A 21,092-nucleotide genomic window follows, 5' to 3' on the forward strand; every position below is an offset into this window, starting at 1 on the left:
GGATTCGACGCTGCTTGCCACGAACATTGTGCTGCCTTGTCGGTGGGTGTGGTAGACTGGCGGCTACAAATACCGGCTGGCGTCACAGCGACATCGGGGCGTGGAACCGGCGAAATGTCGGTGCTGCGAATCACACGTTTACTTCTGCTGACGCAGGCCTTCCTGTTAACTAGGCATGACAGTGGCTGCCTGGACGCTTCATTCCCGAAGAAAAGTGGATTCCATCACTACGGCTGCGAAGTTTGCCCCACGGACGATTCTGACGGATTCGACGCTGCTTGCCACGAACATTGTGCTGCCTTGTCGGTGGGTGTGGTAGACTGGCGGCTACAAATACCGGCTGGCGTCACAGCGACATCGGGGCGTGGAACCGGCGAAATGTCGGTGCTGCGATTCACACGTTTACTTCTGCTGACGCAGGTTGGTCTACGTTCTGCAAAATTTAGTTTTTATTTTTTGCCGGTAACGCCCCACATGTTGTTTCGTTGCATGCATGGTTCTCACGTAGTTAGACATCATGTTAGACGCCGGTTCGTACTGTTGAGAAACGCTGCATTTTTCTTCTTGTTACTGCTGCTCTGTGGTGACGTGGAGCTAAATCCAGGCCCGACCCCCCAAGGCACGAGTAGTGAACTTGTTGCTGCCGTGAAGTGCCTACCACGAATTCTGGAAGTTCAAGAAAATATTCTTAAAGAATTGGGAGCTCTGCGAGAACACCAAGAAATAATTGAAAACAAAATCGGAACGTTATCTTCAAAGATTGAAGGTCTGCTTGAACAGCCAGCCAACGCTGAAAAGGATGAGTTGAAATCCCAACATAGCCAGCTGACAAGTGCTGTAAATGCGGTGCTAGCAAAACAAGATGACATGGAAAACCGGTCCCGTAGAAATAACTTGCTCTTTTTTGGTGCTTCAGATACGGACAAAGAATCATGGAATGATTCGGAGGCTAAGGTCATATCAATCTGCGACGAAAAACTGGGTGTTAAAATTGATCCCGCTGCAATTGAGAGGGCGCATAGAATAGGCAGGTATGATGAAAACAAAAAGAGACCAATCATTGTTAAATTTAACTTATTTAAGGACAAACAGCGGGTTCTTTCTGTTGCATCTAAGTTTAAGGATACCGGTTACTCAGTGAGTGAAGACTACTCGCCCAGTGTGCGTCAGTTAAGGAGCAGGTTAAGTGCGTATGCCCGAGGTCTAAACGCTAAGTATGCGTTAAAGTACGATAAACTAATAATCAATGGGAAAGCATACATTTTTGACAGCGCTACTGATTCTGTTCGTGAATTCGTGCAATAGCAGTCATGTACCCCTCCCCGTCATAATAGGCACTCTATGAGCCAGCTATCTTTTCTTATCGTGAATTGTCGGAGTGTTAGGAACAAGACTGCTGATTTTGCCAGTTTAGTAGGGGTAACACAGGCTCATGTTGTTATTGGAACTGAGTCTTGGCTTGACCACAATATAACAAGCTCTGAAGTTTTTCCCTCGTGTTATGTAGCATATCGAAAGGATCGAGACGCGCATGGCGGTGGAGTGTTTATTCTTGTACGCGACGACATCCAAAGTGTACCAATCAGCGATGTTCATGATGGTGCAGAATCTGTATGGTGCAAAATAATTTTGTCAAATGGGGAGAGCCTTGCCGTGGGATCATTCTACAGGCCACCTAGTTCAAACAACCCGGAAATATTTCACAGGGTATCGAGATCGCTGTCAAGCTTATCATCAGATATGATTATTCTGGGAGGCGATTTTAACACGCCTGATGTCGTATGGAACAACCGGCTTCCTGTCGAACAAAGTAGATCAGCGCTACACTCAGCCTTTTATGAAATGATCCGCAACGATGGGCTCTTTCAATTTGTGGATTTTCCGACTCGCTTATGCACAACTGGTGCAAATGTCTTAGATTTGCCTTTTAGCAATCAAAATGGTACAGTTGAATCTGTTACAGTGGCACCGGGAATAAGTGACCATGAAGCTGTTGCCGCCACTGTTTTTTGCAAGAAACCCGAATTTCAAAAAGGGCGTTCAAGAAAAATATTTCTGTACGAGAGAGGGAACTACGATGCTGTAAAGAATGCTTTAGTAAATTACTTTCCTTTGTTTCTCAGTTATAGCGTAACGTGTGACGTGGATGGCTTGTGGATCGCATTTAAGGACAAGCTTCTCTACTTGATTACATCGTACGTTCCTTCTAAGACTGTATCAGGGAAACTACGCGCTGACAAACCTTGGATTTCAAGGGAATTACGTAGATCCATTAGAAGAAAGGCCACACTGTATAAGAAATATCGTAAAACTAAGAGCCCCTCCTTATTCGCAAAACTGAAGTTATTGACGTGTTCGCTTAAGACAGAACTGAAAAGTGCTAAGCGTCTTTACCTCTCGTCTTTATCGGAAAAGATAAGGGTTAATCCAAAACAAGTGTGGAAGCATATTAAAAATACTAAAAAAGATAACATTGGAATTCCGTCTTTGGTGCACAATAACAGCGTTGTGGCAGACGACTTGAGTAAAGCTGAAATTTTTAATGCGTATTTTCACTCAGTATTTGTCAGTGATCAAGCAGATCTCAATTTAGTCACGCAAAATTTCACACACTTGCCGGAAATGGAAGATGTAATGATAACTGAGACGGGTGTGATGACGCTGCTGTCTAATCTAAATTCCCATTCTGCCCACGGCCCAGACGGTATATCTAATCATATTTTGAAGCTATGTGCAATAGAAATAGCTCCATTTTTGGTCGCAATATTCAATAAATCCCTGGATTATAAAAAACTCCCAAACGACTGGAAGCTTGCAAATGTAACGCCAATACATAAAGATGGTGATCGCGCAAATATATGCAATTACAGACCGGTGTCCCTCACCTCTGTTTCTTGTAAAACACTGGAGCATATAATATATTCTGGTCTTATGAAGCACCTTAATGGTCATGATTTCTTCACTACCGCTCAACATGGTTTCCGTTCGGGCCTATCGTGTACAACTCAGCTCACCGAGTTCATCCATGATGTTGCGGAAGGTATAGATAGGGGTGTTCAAATAGACGCAGTTTTTCTTGATTTCCGCAAGGCTTTTGACGTGGTTTCGCATTCTCTACTCTTAACAAAGTTATCGTATTTAGGTATACCTTCTAGACTTCATGGATGGATTCAAGATTATTTGTATGCACGGCGACAACGGGTACTTATTAACGGTGTCACTTCGCAGTCTGTTCAGGTTTTATCGGGTGTGCCGCAAGGCTCAGTACTTGGGCCTTTGTTGTTTCTTGTTTTTGTAAATGATTTGCCGAGTGAACTGTGCTCCCGTGTTAGGCTGTACGCTGATGACTGTGTTCTTTACCGTTCTGTCACGTGCGAAAATGATACCATTCTGTTGCAGTCTGACCTTGACAAGGTATGTGCGTGGTGTGACAAATGGAAGATGACTCTCAACACCAGTAAATGTTACCTCATGCAGTTCACAAACAAAAAAAGAAGATATGGGGCAACTATAATCTAAATCAATCTGTTCTACAGACAAAGGACAGAGTAAAGTATCTCGGTATCACATTTACAGCGAAGTTGGATTGGACCGCACACGTCGACGCGATAACTACCAGGGCTTCCTGCGTTCTCAACCTTTTTAAAAGAAACTTTAAACATACGACTCCACGCCTAAAAGAAACATTGTACTTTACGAATGTCAGGCCAATTCTCGAATATGGATGCGTATGTTGGGACCCGTTCACAAATATTTTAAAGGACAAGCTTGAACGAGTTCAGAAGCGGGCAGCAAGGTTCGTAACTGGGAATTACAACTTTAAGGTTAGAGGTTCTGAACTTCGGGAAGCTCTTGGTTGGAAGTTATTATCCCACCGAAGAAAAGTTTTTAGAATAAAGTTTTTGTACGACATTTACAATAATAAAACAGGAATTAATAAAAGCCTCTATTTAAGGCAACCTCACTACGTTTCGAGTAGAAGGGACAATACCATGAAAATTAGAGGGTATAACTGCCGGATCAATACATTTAAATATTAATTTTTTCCCAACACAATAAGTGACTGGAATCTGCTGCCTAATGAAGTGTTTGAGAGCGAGAATTTCCAGGCAGCAATTGACCTTGCAATATTCTGATTATGCTGCTGTCAGTGTTGGTTCTGTGTCTCGGGTGCAATCAGAATGCTTTTATCTTTTTGGAAGTTCTTATCATTTTTCTGTAACTTTTATTTCTGTTTTGTTCTCTTGTGCTGTATTGAATTTTACTGTTAATGTACTTACCCCCCCCCCCCTACAATAATGCCTCTCAAGGCGCTGTAGGTACCTTGAATAAATAAATAAATAAATAAATAAATAAATAAATGAGCGGGACAAGGAGAAAACTGCTTTCACTTGTCACAGAGGCCTTTTCCAGTTCAAGAGAATGTCTTTTGGCTTGGTAGGAGCACCCGCTACTTATCAGCGCCTAATGGACCGTGTTCTGGGAGATGCGAAATGGCAACATGCGCTCGCGTACCTAGACGACATCGTGGTGTACTCGAAAACGTTCGAGGAACACCTGCGCCACTTGAAGGACGTCCTAGAGAGGCTGAGATCCGCGGGAATCACTTTGAACCCGAATAAGGCACAGATCGCCGCGACCCGAATAACACTTTTGGGGTTCACGATTGAGAGAAGCCGCATTCTGCCGTGCGACGATAAGCTTGAGGCTTTACTTAAGTTTCCGTCGCCCACAGATATAGCCGGTCTCAGGCGCTTCCTGGGAATGGCGAACTTTTATCGCCAGTTCATCCCAGATTGCGCAGCGCTGCAGGCGCCTTTGACAAAGCTTTTGAAGAAAGGCGAGCGCTGGAGTTGGGGTCACGAGCAAGAGGATGCACTGCGCAACCTCACCAAAGTGCTCGCTGACACGGCTGAGTTGCAGCTACCCGACCTAAACAGGGAGTTTGTGATTCAAACCGACGCAAGCGACCTGGGCTTAGGAGCAGTGTTGCTTCAGGAGCATGAAGGCGTTCTCCGTCCGGTAGCTTTCGCGAGCCGTTCGTTGACGCCGGCAGAGAGAAACTACTCGGAGACAGAGAAGGAATGTCTCGCGATGGTTTTTGCTTTGCGTAAGTTCGACTACTACGTCGATGGGGTGGCATTTGTGATCGAGACGGATCACATGGCGCTCACCTGGCTGAGACGACTCAGCGAGACGAGCGGCCGCCTAGCGCGTTGGTCCCTGTTGCTGCAGCGTTACGACTTCACCGTGCGCTACCGCAAAGGGAAAAACAACGCTGTGGCTGACGCACTCTCGCGAGCGCCTGTCCAGTGCGAGGAAGGTCACGCGACCGACCGCCCGACAGCCGGAGAGAGTGAGGGACAAAACCGAGCCGTAGCCAATGTAAGGAACGCGGAACAACCGGTGATCCAGGGCGAGAGCGTGAACCACGTGGACTACGCGAGTTCCGTGGGGATCGTGTTCAGTAGAAATGAGCTGCTCGAAGCTCAGCAGAAGGATCCGTTTTGTCGAAAAGTGTTCGACGGGCTCCGGGAGCCGGGCGGCCGGGCCGCCGCGCACACAGAGACAGCTGGTTTTGCTGTCGGTGCGGAGCGTTCGGAAACAGCTGGTAGTGCTGTGAGCGCGATGGATTCGTATCTGCTGGATTCCGACGGCGTCCTGCTGAGGTATATCCCCTCCGAGAACGACACAAACCAGGCGTTCAAGGTGGTGATACCGCGAGTATTGAGAGCAGCACTGTTACGCTACTTTCACGACTCGTGCATCGCTGGGCATGCAAGCGGCCCCAAGACTTACACTAAGTTGTGTCGCTTTGCTACCTGGCTTGGCATGAAAAGGGACGTAATACGCTACGCCCGCTCGTGCCATGTGTGCCAAAGTGTGAAGCCCCGAGGCGGACGACCACCCGGCCTCATGCACACGATTAACAGCCAGACTCCCTGGCAAATCGCGGCGTGTGATATCATGGGACCGTATCCTATGACACCGAGTAGGAACAAGTTCTTGCTGGTAGTCACGGATCACTTCAGCAAGTGGGTTGAACTTTCCCCCTTAGAAAGCTGACGGCACGAGTGATCATGGAGAAGCTGATGGACGTATTCACCAGGGCCCGAATTACGGAACTCGCTCTAAAGTTGTAGAGCGTTACGTCCAAATGACGACAGCATGACGACAAGGCTAGACGTCAACGCGTGACGGAACGCGGAATCAACCAATGGCTAGTAGGGTGCCGCCCCGGAAGAGTTTATTTGCACGACAAGAGGCCAATTTGCACGGCAAGGGGCCGTATGCTAACTTTTTTATAAGAATACGCAGTGAATAAAATAAAACATTGTTTTATTCTTTCATAAAAGTGTATTTCACTCTCACTGCCATGAAGTAAAACAAGAAGGACATTCACTTTTGCAAATAACTGCTTTCGTGGGTAAGTTTTGTTGCCATGAGGGCGCGCTGGCAGATGTAAACACTGAACATGGCGGCCTTCTAAAAAACAGCTGATCCCACGGCTAGTTCCTGCTTTTTTAGGCGTCGTCTGAAATCAAGGTTCTATTTGGTTGTCCAAAGTGAGCGGATAACAATTATCGAAGCCAGTGAAGGTCACGGGCCTCCAGAAAGGAACCTGCGCGAAACGTCGGGCCCGAAAATCGACGAAGACAACTTGAGGTAAGCCTGTGTTATTGGTTTAAAGATGCCACATGCCAAGCATATGATTTGGGTTCTGTTTCTTTCACTTTAGCAAATACAAGGCGTCCACGAAGCACGGCTTGTTGGATAAAATCAACTTTTTTGGCTTCATAAGCGTCTGGCACAAATGATTCATTTGGGAAGGAGCAAGAACCAAGCAAGGCGGTTGGGCGCACGCTAACAACCTTGCTCGTTTTCGGTCGTTCTTGGCTGTGCTATAAGTTGCTGCAGCGCAGCACACGCATATGTTCCTGTAAAAACATATTAGCCCGAACTCAGAGCAAAGGTTTTTCCTGGTTATTCCCTGCTTTCGAAAAGCGGAACAGAAACTATTCCCTGTTTGTTTTTCCCGCTGTGTTCGCAGCTGCAATTCTCTAAGCGGGAATTATAGTCTCGAAATGGCGCCAACTCGAAGAATGCCTAGCGAGCAAGAGCTAATCGTAATAGAGTCTATGAAGAGCCATCCGCTCTTGGCTCGGGCTTCTGCCGACCTAACAAACTCATACACAGCTGTAGAAAAGCGCGAGCTGTGGATCCAGCTTGCGTCGATTCTCAACAACAAGGGGTCGGCCGTTTAAAAACATGATGTCTTTGCCTTGCGCCTTGCTAGCACTGTTTATTCCATCTGTGGTGTATTTTAGTCTCGGAGGAGGTGCAGGAATGCATAGACAAGTGGTTGAGCATTATTGATTGCTTCTCTTTTGCTAGTGCTCTTTTAGTTTCATGGTTTGCCAGTACCAATCAGCCGCACCTTTTACCCTGTTACAGCAGAGGAGATGAACGGGGAGCCTCAGCAAGTTGTCGACAAGACACACGGAGCCCCACAGACCGTGAGTTGGCTTTCCATTATTCAAGCTCCATACTACCCTTTCTGGCAGCTGATTGAAAGTAATAGCACTATACTCTCTGGCAGCATTTGCAGCAGTAGCCAAAATACTGCAGAGATTCTACAGTACACACAAAACTATCTCTCTCTGGCTTTGCCACGCAGTGCAGAATGTTTATTTCTCTTGCAGTGAGGCTGTGACATCTCCTAGCAGTCTAGCAAATGTTCACATGAAATATGCTACTGCAATGCTGCCCAAGATTGCTGTCCTGTATATTTATGTCAAGTCCTCTAACACATTTTACCAAATATTTTGCGTATTCCACCACGTGATGAGCACATTTTCTTTCCCGACAGCTACACCGGCGCCCTCGCCGCAGCCCTCACAGCAGCACACACCAGAGCCCCCACTGCAGCCCTCAACGCGTGCCACGCCTAGCCTTCTTGGGAAGCGACGGCGAGACGATGGGGCCAATAAGGTGCTGCGCCAGATGCTGTATGAATCGCATCGTTTGGATTCCCTTACTGACGCCCGGAACCGCCAGGACGCTGCTTTTCAGCAAAGCATGCTGGAGGTGTGTACTCGCTGCGCACACTGCACTTTGAAGAGTCGAAGCCGTCACCTGAAGCATAAATATCAGTGCTCTCTTTTGAGCACCTCTACTTCTGTTTCGACGCCTCTTGTGGGAGGTGGTTGGGACAGCTGAGTTTATGAAACTGACACGAGTCTTCTACAGCCATACCTTGTCCAAAATATCTCAGCACCTGAAATTTTACATAAAGCTTAAGCGAGATCTCAAAATTGGTTGTCAGTAATAATTTGTAATTGGAAGTATTTTTACATGCAGGCCATATGGGAGGTGACAGATGCTGTGCAGGCGTCAAATGGTCAGCAAGAGCTGCTCATCCAGAATGTGAACCTACTGACGCTAATCTTACAAAAGCAGCTTGAGCCACCTGCACCACATTGAATTGTTCATATTTATGTCATTATTTGCTTGTTTTTATTTTTATGAAAGAACCTCTTCATATGCTTATATTTATTCAAGAACATTATTTACTTCTCTGCCAGGTGCAGACTCATTGAACTAGTTTTAGTTTGCTTGTTAAAATTTCTGTTTTATGTGTTTGTTTATTTACATTGTCTGCTTCTCTGTCAGGTTTCTGTTTTTGTATTTATTCAAGATCATCTCTGTCATGTGCCATAGCATCATTTTTTTATTTCTTGTAAGCTCTGCAGGCCCGGATGCTTCACACTGTTTATTTTCTTCCAGTTATGTAATTTAAGCTCTGCCAGTTGTGAAAGCCTCCTATACTCTTTTATTTTCCATTCCTTTCAAATGTTTACCTGCAGCTGTGGCAGGTGCACAAGGTGCAATTTCTAGTGCTTGTTTTCTTTCATTGCAATATGTGGGCAAGTGCAATATGTGGGGCAAAGTTGTTCTGAAGTGACTGTAGTTATGAAGGGCATCATAATATGGGGATTCTGGATAAATTTTGAACACTTCGATTTTGTGTCTGTTAAGGTTGTTTGCATGTTCCTGAGTCGTTTTTTTCGCATTACTTTTCCTGCTTTTCCGTAAAGTGTCCATTGTAACATGTTCTATGCTCAGTAGACCCGAGCAAAAATGAGGCTTGCCAGCATTCGTCCAAAGTCGCTTCTGAACTAGTGTTGAATGCAGGCAAAAAAAAATTTGGCGGATGCTTGAGCTCCGCCTTTAAAGGTATGATGCAACAATGTTAATATCTCTCGTTTGTGGATCCCTTTACAACTTCAAACGCAGCCATGTTGGCATCATCGTCTGTGATACTCGTGTGTCTTTTACACGTAACATGATTTTTTAGTCCAGTAAAATCTACGAAGAGCAATGTCTTGTGTAGCACTTGCTGTGCATTCCACCAGTTATGCAATGTGTTTCAGAAAACTGCAAACCAGGGCTGCATCGGGCCTACAAGTCTGCACAACATGCCAAACCTGTGATTACTAGCATTCAAGCTGGCAGTCAAGATGAAGCTTTTTTTTTAAGGGGCAAACAGCGTGTAAGACTTAGACGGAAAGCAAAGAAAACATAGGACGAGTGCTCATCCTGTGTTTCCTGTGCTTTCCGGCTATGTCTTTCGCACTGTTCGCCTTAAAAATGTACAGCCAACTCGCCCGTTTGGCCAGAGTGTAAGATACAACTGTTATTGTGCAATCTCTGCGCAGCACTCGACAAGGCATATGCAAATCACTGTTGATGCTGCATGCTTTTGTTTCCCTGCTGTGTGTTACAGTTGGCAAACTAGTATGAACAGCTGTGGCGAAAAAAATTATTGTGACCAATGAATAAACGTGGTGCAAAAACAAACGCTTTACTGGTTCCTAGCAGTCTCCACACCACACTTTTCCCTCGTGCACATTCATCAAACACATAGTTACAGCAAGCAACTGTTTGCCTAAGTGGGCAGGTCGACGTAACCAACGGCGAAAGACGGTGTACAAGGATGCATTTCACTTGTTGGACGAGCTGTTTCGGCGTGTATTTCGACTTGAGAAGGAGAAAGTGCAGTAGCTGTGCGGCAAGCTTGCTGATGCACTGAAAGGCGTACTGGTGACCACTGCCGGTGGAGCAGCAGTTGGTGTGTGCACTTCATATCTTGACACTGGAGGCTTTCAAGCACACGTAAGAAAAAGTAATTTACAAATGCTGGAATGTGGCTACCAGTGGCCAAGGGCATCATATCACACAGGGGCTCACGCACTAACAGAGGGCAATGGCACTGCCCGTAGCAAGAGTGGCTACGACAACTCGCCACGCCAGCACGGCGAGTCATTGCAGCCACAGCTGCCAGATGGTCTAGGGCTTACTGCCGGTGGTGCTGCTGTTGCCGCTGCTGCTGCCGCTGCTGCTGTCGCCGCACCATCTGCAGGTGTGCTTGCCTCTGCGGACAGGTTGTGCCAAAGAGGCCAATTATACGGTCTCGCATGGCTCTACCACGCAGGTAGGTCATGCGGGATCCTGTCCCCGCCAAGTACCCGGCAAGCAGAGGTGGTCCATTGTTGTCAGGGTCATCAGTAGTGTCGTCTTCGTCTGCAGCCAGGGCTTCTTCAAGACAGATGTTGTGCAACGCAGCACACGCTGCAATGATGACCACCGCCCGCTCCGGCTCGTAGTGGAGTGTCCGGTACCTTTGAAGGCACCGGAAGCGGCTTTTGAGAACACCAATGCAGCGTTCCACAACACATCGCATTGAGGCGTGTGCTGCGTTGTACTGCCCTTCTGCAGTGTTTGCACCAGGATGCCCTGACATTGGTGTGAGCAGCCACGGCTCCAGTGGATATCCACTGTCTCCTGCACGACCAAAATTTGCAGTGAAGTGTGTTGTTGCCTATGTAATAAATGATTCATATCAAGCAGCTCAAAGCCAGTATGCTGAACCAGAATTCATAGGCATGCAGAATATTCATGACTAAGGGGTACCTCTGTAAGCACAGCCTTCTAGGTTAATGATGCACTGTGATATCTTACACGACAATAACGATGTGCACACCTCTTCTGCCTTGATGTTTTACGCTTGAAATACGATTCACTTTATAACAATGTTTCTTGTGCCTCTGCACCAGCAGTAACAGTAAATACACAAAATAAATACGATACATCATATTGTTGCATGTCATCCATGTTATAACCCGCCTCTTTTAGGTATGAGCCACTGCTGTAGCTTAATACGTGCTGTCGAAGTGCTGCTTACCCAGAAGAAACTCTCCATCCTCCAGCAGCCCGTGCTCCACCTTCCGACGCAGCCGTGAGTAGCGCCAAAAAAAGGCATCGTGACAAGACCCCGGGCAGCGAGGGTCGACCGCAAGGATCTTCATGTCTGCGTCGCAGATCTGCGAGAAACACAGGCAGACAATCTTGGACGTGAACTTCCACTGTCGAGGTCGCGGCTTTCGAACCCATGCGGTCAGAAAGCCAGTCTACTCACGATCATGGTGTTCATCGCATAGTATCCTTTGCGGCTCCAGAATGCTGCCCGGTTTGCTGGGTCTCCCCGCGGCGCTTTTATGGCAATTAGCGTGCCGTCGACGCAGCCGACGACGCCTGGGATGGTGCCGCGGGGAAGGAAGGTCGCCTTCGCTGCCGCTTTTTCCTCGGGGTGCGCCGGGAAACGCACCCATCCCTTCTGTGCGCCGACTTTGCAGATGGCCTCAGCCACACGCCGCACGCACTTGCTCACCGTCGGTTGTGCGAGGCCGACGGTCTGCTCGTTGCCGACGCACACTTGAAAGCCCCCGGAGGCAAAAAAAACGGAGAGCGCACAGCACCTGCCGCCGCACCGACAAAACGCTCGTCCGTACGCCTCGCAGTTCGTCTGCAAGTTCGCCGCACAACCACTCCACTTTCTCCTTATCGAGTCGAAATAACCGACGGAACAGCTCGTCCTCGTACACCGTCCTTCGTCGTTGCTGGCGCCGACGTTGCCGCCTCCGCCACCAATAAACAGCAGACGACGCCGCCGCCATTTTCCCTCTAAAACTCTGTAGACCGACTCCTCGCGGTCGCAAAAAACAGTCTAAAACCGCGGGCATAATTAGGTGTTCAACGTCATGCGTTTTTTCTTGTCCGTGACGCCATTGCAGCTTCCCGTGACGCAACTTTTCAAAATGGCGCCGGCGACCAATAGGAGCGGGCATTTTAGAGCGCTCTCAATTGTAGAGCGGTCGGAGCGAGTTCCGTAATCCGGGCCCAGGTTCTGTTTCCCAGAGCAGCTGATAACGGACAACGCGTCCTACTTCACTGCGAAGGTGTTGATTCGTGCGCTGCACTCGGCATTAAGAACAAGAAAACGACCACCTATCATGCTCAGTCGAACCCCACGGAACGAGTGAATCGCAACGTTAAGCACTTGCTTGTCGCGTACTCTGAGAGGCACAAAGATTGGGACTCTTATCTGCCGAAGATCGCGCTTTGCGTTCGACCCTCTACCGCTCGACTGGGTATGCGCCGTCTTCTCTCAATCTGGGTAGAGAGCTGCTAAATCCGATGGACCGGATTCTATCGGACAGCAGGAAGACGCCAGTCGCTTCGTCAGCACGAGCTGAGTACGGGACGCAGCTGCGCGCTAAGATGACGGAGGCCTTACGCAAGGCTCGCCGCAACCTGAGCACCGCTAGGGCGCAGCAAAAAGCACAGTACGACCGCTCGCACCGGGATGTTCACTACGAAGTGGGTGATCTGGTGCTTCGACGCCAGCACGCTCTCAGCGACGCCAGCAAACAGTTTGCGGCCTTGCTGGCGCCGAAATGGATTGGGCCGTTCCGCGTGCGAGAGGAACTTTCCTCGCTCGTTTACAGGCTCGAGGACTTGCGGTCGAAACCGACAGGCGGACCGGTGCACGTATGCGACCTGAAACGCTACGTGCAGCGAGATGAGTGGGTAGAGGACACAGCCCGACCCGAGCCGCAGTCGGATAACGAGCGCTACGATCAGCCGGCGAACCCCGCGTCCCGTTATAACTTGCGCCCTAGGCAGAAACAGAATCTGCCTGCGCAGCCTACAGCGAGGGCGCGAGCCGGCAGGCAGTCTCGTTAGAAGCATGAACGTACGGGCCGCTCATGCCGATCAATGGCACGCAAGACTGACTTGCGTTAACCCTCATGACTCTCGTGAGGGTCGAACAGCCACGCAGCACGCGCTGCGGGAGCTGGCTACATCTGTGTTGACCTTTTCCAGCGCAGATGGAAAAGAAGCAGGGCACATCAGAACGACACCGTTCCACTTCCAACTACCAGCCACCATCCAGCTTCGGTAACGCGCCGCGCCCAAGGCTCGACGCTACACCCCGCCTGCGACCTGCAGTCGCCACCCTGGCCACCGCTGCTACCTGTCACATCGCATCGGAGCTGCCCACCCGCCGACTGTGCGCCACCGCCCGTGGTGCCCCATTACCACCGCAACCCTGGGTCCTCGCCTGCTGACCAGGTATGCCAGGGCAGCCCAACCGCGGCCTCAACTATAAAGCGCCGCAGACCTGGCCCCTGAAGCCACCTGACCCAGTACCTCAGGGGCGCAGCCATGGACCTGGCCTCCAAGCCATCGCTGCCGGCGCCAAGGAGGCGGTCGACCGAGTTCACCGGAACGGCGCAGCCGCGCGCACTCGGAAGACCGTGACAGGGAGCAAGATGCTAAGCGTCATCGTGCGGAAGGCCAAGCCCTCGGAGCGAAGCAGCTGACCGGCGGGGGCGTGGCGCGGCCGTCAACCGATGCACCTGCGGGAGCTGAAGAACTTCGATCCCAGGATGGCGGAGAAGATCAAGTAATGTTACCCCTGTTCCTGTGTTCGGGAGGCTTCTTAAGGAGGGGAGGAAGTGGGATACACAGGTATCCCCTCCTCGTCCCCCGAGCCAGCGGGCGCGCTGGCCACCAGGAATGTGGAGAGAAGGCACCCCCGCAAATCTGCTCATTTCCGCCCCAGCACTGACGTGACGTCACGGCAGCGCGCTGCCTTCTGCGGAGAGGGTAGCACGCCTAAGCTTGACGGCAACGATTTGCTGCCAGGGAGGCAATAGACACTTTTAGTTGCTGCGTACGTAGCGACATTGCGTACGCAACGCTCACTACGTTCCGTACGCTGTAAAGGACACCCCCGCCACACTTTTAGTTGGCCGTACCGCCGCAGTGCAGCCGCGTAGTATTTGATGATGATGTTTGTCTGGTAGCTGCTTTCGAATGCTTTTAGCGCCATCTATTGCCACGAGCAAAAACTGCAATGCGGATTCAATCCAAAGAAATATCCAAGCCAAGCCTCAGCCGTTCCGTTCTTGTAATCTTCAGGAGCCGGAGCGAGTTTTCTTCTTCCTTGATTGCCTTTATATTTTAACATGTCTCGAAGAAGTGTTCTTTCGAATGCTCATGTGATCTCTATGTTGTCATGGCAAGAGATCGACGACATCATCACCTGGCGAGCGGAGCAACGGCTATTTGGAGCTGCTACGCATCCGCACAACGGCGACGACTACGAGGTGAGCAGCAACTGGGATGAATTTTCCAACTACCGCTCACGATATGGGCTGCTCGATATTGATAACTTCGAGCCTACACTTTTCAGACAGCAGTTCAGGTTTGCTAAGGAGGATTTTGGTGAACTGTGTAGCGCCCTTCGTATTCCGGACGCAATCAAGACTGCGCAAAACGTCAGCATTCCTGGCCGAGAAGCCTTGTGCATTACGCTGCGAAGGCTCGCTTATCCAAACAGATGGTGTGACTTAGAAGCGATGTTTGGAAGGCATTCGTCTGTAATGTCGAGCACTGCAACAATGGTCATAGACCACATCGTCGCCGCTTTTGGGCACCTTATCACCGACTGCGACAACCATGACTGGTTATCGACTGCTGTCCTCCAAAAGTTTGCAAATGTAAGTCACAATTGCAAGTTGCGCGCCTAACGCTGTCATTACACAGCAGGACCTAAATGCTTGTCTCCTAATTTTTCGTTACAGGCTGTTGAAGCAAGAGGTGCAGCATTGCCTAACTGTTGGGCTTTTATTGATGGGACTGCCCGCCCTATATGTCGTCCCAAAAGGGATCAGAGGCTTTATTACTCGGGACACAAAAGAGTGCATTGCACAAAATATCAATCATTGATGTGCCCAAATGGGATCATTTGTCAGCTGGATGGGCACTATCCAGGGAGCTATCATGATTCAAGTGAGCCCCTTATATCATTCTCCCTGATAGTTCGGTGTCTTGATTTCCTTCACTGTGTGCCACAAAGACTGGCACCGAAATGTCAGAAACATACTAGTGTGATTTACCTTCCGTAAACGGGCTTTTTTTTTTCAGGAATACTCCGAGAGAGTGATCTGTATGCCAAGTTGGAGAAGCTGGTGAAGGGGGAAGACTTGGTTATTTACGGGGACCCTGCATACCCGCTTCGGCCACTTCTGATGAAGCCGTATGGTGGTTGTCATTTGACGCGTGGCCAGGAGGCTTTCAATATTATGCAATGAGCGGAGTCCGCCAGGCGGTAGAATGGGGATTTGGCAAGGTTATTGGTGAATTTGCCTTCCTCGACTACAAGAAGAACCAAAAACTTCTTTGGCAACAAGTGGCAAAAATGTACAAGGTGGCCACAATCTTAACAAACTGTCACACAACTATTTATGGCAGTCAAGTGTCCACGTATTTTAACTTAGACCCACCTATCTTGCGTGAGTACCTGCGCCCACTCCCTGTGCAATTATCTCAGCTGAGATAAAGTCAAAAGAGCTACAACTGGGGCTAGTTGGAAATACATTCTTGAAGGTAATGATGAGCGCTGTCAAAATACGAGAAGGGACGAGCACTTTGTCCTGTGTGCTCGTCCCTTCTCGTATTTTGACAGCGCTCATCATTACCTTCAAGAATGAGATACAGCTTACTTCAGTGAAATGAAACGAGCTTGTGCTTGGGCAAATCCTAATTTATTTTTGCCGTGAGGCTTTGAACCAACTGTATCAGAGCATTGTCCCTTGCATCAGCACGTCTCTGCTCCTCAGCACGATGTCTCTTCTCCTCTTTTTCTTCGGCGCGTTCTCTGCGTTCCAGAATTCTTTCTTCGTGCTCCATAATTTTCAACTCTTTCTCCCATTGGAGCTTGCTTTCTTCAAACGCCAATCGCCGCAATTCAACCTCACATTCTTTTTCTTTCATGATCATTTCATGCCTCATCCTTTTAAGCATGAAATCGTAGTCGGTGTTCTGATCTGATTTTCTTTTTCCTGTAGAAGACACAATTCTCAAGGATAAGCAGGGAACATGTATGGCGCTTCATGTCTCAGGCACAATGTCTAGAATATGAACATCATTTTTGCTCACAGCGCAACAAGAACAGGACAAGAGACTAAAGACTACCACAGACAAGCGCTAACTAGCAGCTGGTTTTTTATTGAAGAACGAAAGGCATATAAATACACACAATGAACTACTTATCAAACAACAAAATTTATATGGAAGTCACATGAGAGGTCAGATAACCCAATTCCCTCTCGGATAATGCAATGGAAGGGCTCCTGATACACATTGTACTGTTGTGGTGAATATAGAAGGCCTCCATTACCTCGCGTGTTAGCTTATCACTGTGTCGGAAAAGGATACGCGTCTTCTTGTAAACAGGAACGCATTTGCACTCCTTGCACTGAAAAGTCAACTGGCCAAGGCGGTCACCTTTTGCTCTCCTTTCTGCATAATCTTTCTCATGCTTGCATTGGCATTTCCTGCAGAGCCTGTGTGGGAAAGGGGATCATTTTTTCTTGTGTTCTCACGCTCCATCAGACGTTTGTTGACACACCTGCCAGTCTGGCCAATGTACATGGCACCGCATGAGAAGGGGACCTGATACACCCACCTCACACGGTATAGGTGGCGAAACATGACGCACATGACAAGCATCCCTCTTGCCGTCTTGCCTCTGACTGACCTGTTTGCACATTGTGCTAAGTTTTCTAGGCACAGAAAAGACATCAATGTCGTATCTGCCAGGAATTTTTTCAACCCATGTGACAAGCAGTGTGCATACGGGACCACAGCCGCCTTTTTCTTCTTTTTGCCTTCTTTCAGCTGAGCCCCATTCTTAAGCTCTCTAAGGAGTTTCTCCGCTGCCCTGGAAATGAGTTTATCAGGGTACCCATTCACATGTAACCGGCTCCCTTGCGGCAAAATGCTCTCCCCCGTCCTCTCATGGCAAGATTTCCTGAGAGCTGATTGCAAGCAAGAAACGGCAATATCCTGCTTTGAGCTTAGAATGGCCAGACCGAAAGATTAGCAACGGTTTGGTAGTCCTCGGGCAATACCACCAGCACAAGTGTTTGTCCTCACCACACAATGCCAAATCCAAAAACTGCAGTTCTCTGTTGCTGGGAACCTCAGTTGTGAACTCTAGCCCACGTCCATATCCCTTAAAAATCCCCAGAACGTCGACAAGACTTCTATGCAAGCGGCCTGTTCGGGTGAACACCAAGTAGTCGTCGTAAACATACCGAAAAACCCTAATGATTTATTCATCCAATGCCTTTTCAATTGCCCTATCAATCCTGCTTAAAAAGATGTTGGCTAATACAGGTGCCACCCTGGAGCCTATGCTCCAGGGTCCAGGGTGGCACATGTGCATAAGCTCCAGGGTGGCACCAGGGTGCCCCACGTGCCTTCCACATAAATTTTATTGTTTGATAAGTAGTTCATTGTGTGTATTTATATGCCTTTTGTTCTTCAATAAAAAAACGGTTGATAGTCAGCGCTTGTCTGTGGTAGCCTTTCGTCTTGTCTCTCATTCTTGTTTGCGCTGTGAGCAAAAATGATGAACACTTACCAACTCTTCCAAATTTTCACCTTGCTGAATGCCAGAATATGAACGTTTTCAAATAACCTGCCTCGTCCTGGGTAACTCAAGGGCGTTTGCTGTTGCACTCGCTCAGAAGGCTGAGTGCTGGGAAGGCTCCTGGCATCAGGCACTGCAGGAGTTGAGTCCATAGGAGGCCTGACTTCAGGCACTACAGGAGTTGGGTCCATAGGAGGCCTGGCATCAGGCACTGCAGGAGTTTGGTCCATAGGAGGCGTGCTTGGAGCGCACTCCTCGTCATCTGCCGTCGTTGCCAGCATGCCGTGCAATAACTCTCCCGGCGTGACCCCGCTGCTGCCTGTAAACGCAACATATGAAAATCTGCTTTCACCAACAAACCTGCATGATGCAAATTCAGCCTCTGTGATCGCAGCTGAATTATTGCCGTCTGCTGGAACGCTTACCGGCCATGTCGAGGTCGATACCAGCACTTTCTGGTGGTGTATCCCGGTATGCCGCGTACCTCTCCATGTACAAATCCCTGGTAGCGGCCGTCTTCTTCCGCGCTGCGGTGTTGTTCATTGGCTGGGAAGCGGCTGCAAGGTCTTTCCTGCTCGCAGACCCACCATCTTTTCTTGAACGTTTAATCTTATAAGACGTCCCATCGATTAGACACAATATGTCCTGAGGGAGTTGGTCACGCTCGCTGTACTCTTCTTCTGTTCCCGATCTAAATGGAGTCAGGTACAGAAATTAACGCTTGCGCGCACACATAAAAATAATAGAAAACTTACTTCTTTTGATTCCTTCTATCGTTGGCGGCGTACCGCGTAATCAGGAGGTCGAACCGATCGCGCACGCTACGCGACGTGAATGGCTTTATCAGCATCGCCTTCAGACGAAGGGCGATGTCGTCCCATTGGTCGGGATTCCGAAATGGGTCACTTGTTTGTACTTCAAGAAGTAAAGCGACATCCAATTTCGGCGTATAAAATACTCTGCCTGCGTTGACAGCATCTCTTCCATTACTCGCGGCGGCTTGCATGTTCACCGTGGATGACAGCACGTGCACCAGTGTGGCGTCTGCATCTTTACGATGTCGTGGTTCCGTATCGTGCTGCCATCTAGTGACAAACACTGAAAGCGCTGGGCTGCACATCTTTTACTTTCTGACAATTGTAATTAGTATATTACTGTTTCCAATGGAGAAAAAAAAGGTATAATGTTTAACGAAGTGCAAAAGCAGGCACATCACTAAAAAAGTATTCGACAAGTGCAGTTGCTATGGCGATAAACGTAGACAACGTTACTTAGGCTTAAAAGGTCAAAAATCACTTCAGTATCTGAAAAACAAGGGACATTTGTCGCTAATATTTTGGCGTGTGCGTGAGAGTAGGCGAAATAAAAGCGAACCGCTACCATTTGAGCGAGCTATTGCGTAAGACAATCCAGCGGCGACAAGTATTTATTCCGAAGCGGGCGAGCTGGGCGCCGCCATCTTGTCAACGCAGCACGTAGCGTCCCACGTTGCGTACGCTATGCTATGCTTTATAGCGGGCGTACGTCCGCAACGCCCGGCTAGATACGTTGCGTTCTGCGCATGCGCACTTGTTACCCGCAGTGTCGTTGCGTACGCAAGCTCACTGCGTACGTCCAACTAAAAGTGTCTAATGCCCGAAGGGATAAAAGGGGGGAACGCGCGGCGGGAAGGAACTCTCGCTGCCGGACCTTACCTAAGTGCCCCACGGACCCCTTTCGCTGCCCGCCGGCCCCCGAACACCAACGCCGGTCGACGTCAACGACTTGCTGAGGCACTGAACATCTATTTTACGGATAGAACATTCTTCCGCAGTGTGCTTTACCTCGCGTTAGGATGATAAACTATTTCCTAGCGTGCCCTGCGGTTGCCTATTTCGTCCGGACCTGCCGTGGCTGCGAATCTGCGCCACGGGTTGGGGAAACGTGTTGCGTACTTGAATAACACCTGCGTGTAGCTTGCACGGAAGCTCGCCTTCCCGGCCGGCTGGACGCAGAGTGACGCCATAATGTCTCCACTTGTTGATTGTTGAAAGTTTGCTAGAATGTTAACGTATTTTTCTTTCAACATATGTATGGTCATTCTAGTGTTCTCATTTTTAAACATTATTCGAGTCAGTGTATATATGTGTCGAGTGTTTTCTTTGTTTAATATACTACCGTATGTGTGACTGGTCTGGCAAAATGTCCTGTACCGCTCGTGTCCTACTGCTTGTAGGGGTTTCCTGAACCCAGCTAAGCTGCCCAGGCAGCTTTTAGCCAGGAAACCCTCCAGTTGTACCTTGAAAATAAACTTATTGACTACTGACTATTGACTGTGGGGACCTGCTCCGCAGCTTCCCCTTTTTGTTAGCTTTTCTGCCGTGCACCCTCCCTGCATGCCTTGGTGCGCGGGGCGTACCATGTGACTCTTCCTGGTTAACTTAACTAACATGAGAGGGCGCTGGTATCGCAGTGCCAAGGACGGCTTGCTGCATGCGCGCGGGAGAAGGCATCAAGCCCACCCGTCCTCCTCTTGAAGTGCGCACCACTTTGGAAGGCCTTCATAAACACCATACCCCAGCGGCTCATCTCCAACAGGCTGCAGCCACACTTCTACACGAACAGCGTCGCAACAGGCTTCTCGTATTTACAGATGGGTCTTTCTTACCTCAAACTGGTCAGGCCACAGCCGCATGCTTCATTCCCTCTTTCAAAATATCCAAAAAATGTAGGCTTGGCTTTCCAGCCAGTTCAACCGCCTCAGAAATAGCTGCTCTCCGTCTAGCTGCTGACCTTCTTGAATAACATCACCCTCAAGGCAGCGTCTCCATCCTGACAGACTCTAAGACTGCTTTCATGAGCCTACAACACTCAAAACATACCTCTTCAGCCGCAGCTTACCTCAGGACTCGCCTTATGGCTCTAGAGCAGGCGGGCATTGACTTTTCGCTCCGATGGACTCCCTCCCACACCGGAATTCCAGGTAACGAAGCTGTCGATGCTTTAGCCAAATAGGCTCACTCTACTTCCACTGACATATCACCACCAGCCAGACTCCTAGATTGCCCCAAAATACATCTCCGTAACAACGTACTCTCTTACCATCCCGACTCAAGAATCTCCTCAGGTCCCCCCTTCAAGCGCTTTACAGCAAACCTTCCAAGAAGGGAACAATCTCTTCTACTTCGCATGCGAATTGGCTGCACCTGGACCAGGTCCCGCAAGTTCAGCCACGGTCTAGCCCCAGACCCGAACTGCCCTCAGT

The 21,092-nt window shown here is 49.0% G+C and overlaps 1 protein-coding gene and 1 long non-coding RNA gene across 4 annotated transcripts in view; one reads left to right on the forward strand and one right to left on the reverse strand.

Annotated features, from left to right (window-relative positions):
* Positions 1-21,092, reverse strand: part of LOC144124405 (alkaline phosphatase-like) — a 257,620-nt gene that overhangs the window by 44,937 nt on the left and 191,591 nt on the right. The gene's annotated exons all lie outside the window — the stretch shown is intronic.
* Positions 6,341-9,861, forward strand: LOC144124407 (uncharacterized). Its single transcript, XR_013313154.1, has 4 exons — positions 6,341-6,666; positions 7,456-7,517; positions 7,871-8,088; positions 8,362-9,861. It is a non-coding gene; the product is annotated as an uncharacterized LOC144124407 (long non-coding RNA).

Source organism: Amblyomma americanum, chromosome 3, assembly GCF_052857255.1.
Source record: "Amblyomma americanum isolate KBUSLIRL-KWMA chromosome 3, ASM5285725v1, whole genome shotgun sequence".
NCBI classification, from domain to species: Eukaryota; Metazoa; Arthropoda; class Arachnida; order Ixodida; family Ixodidae; genus Amblyomma; species Amblyomma americanum.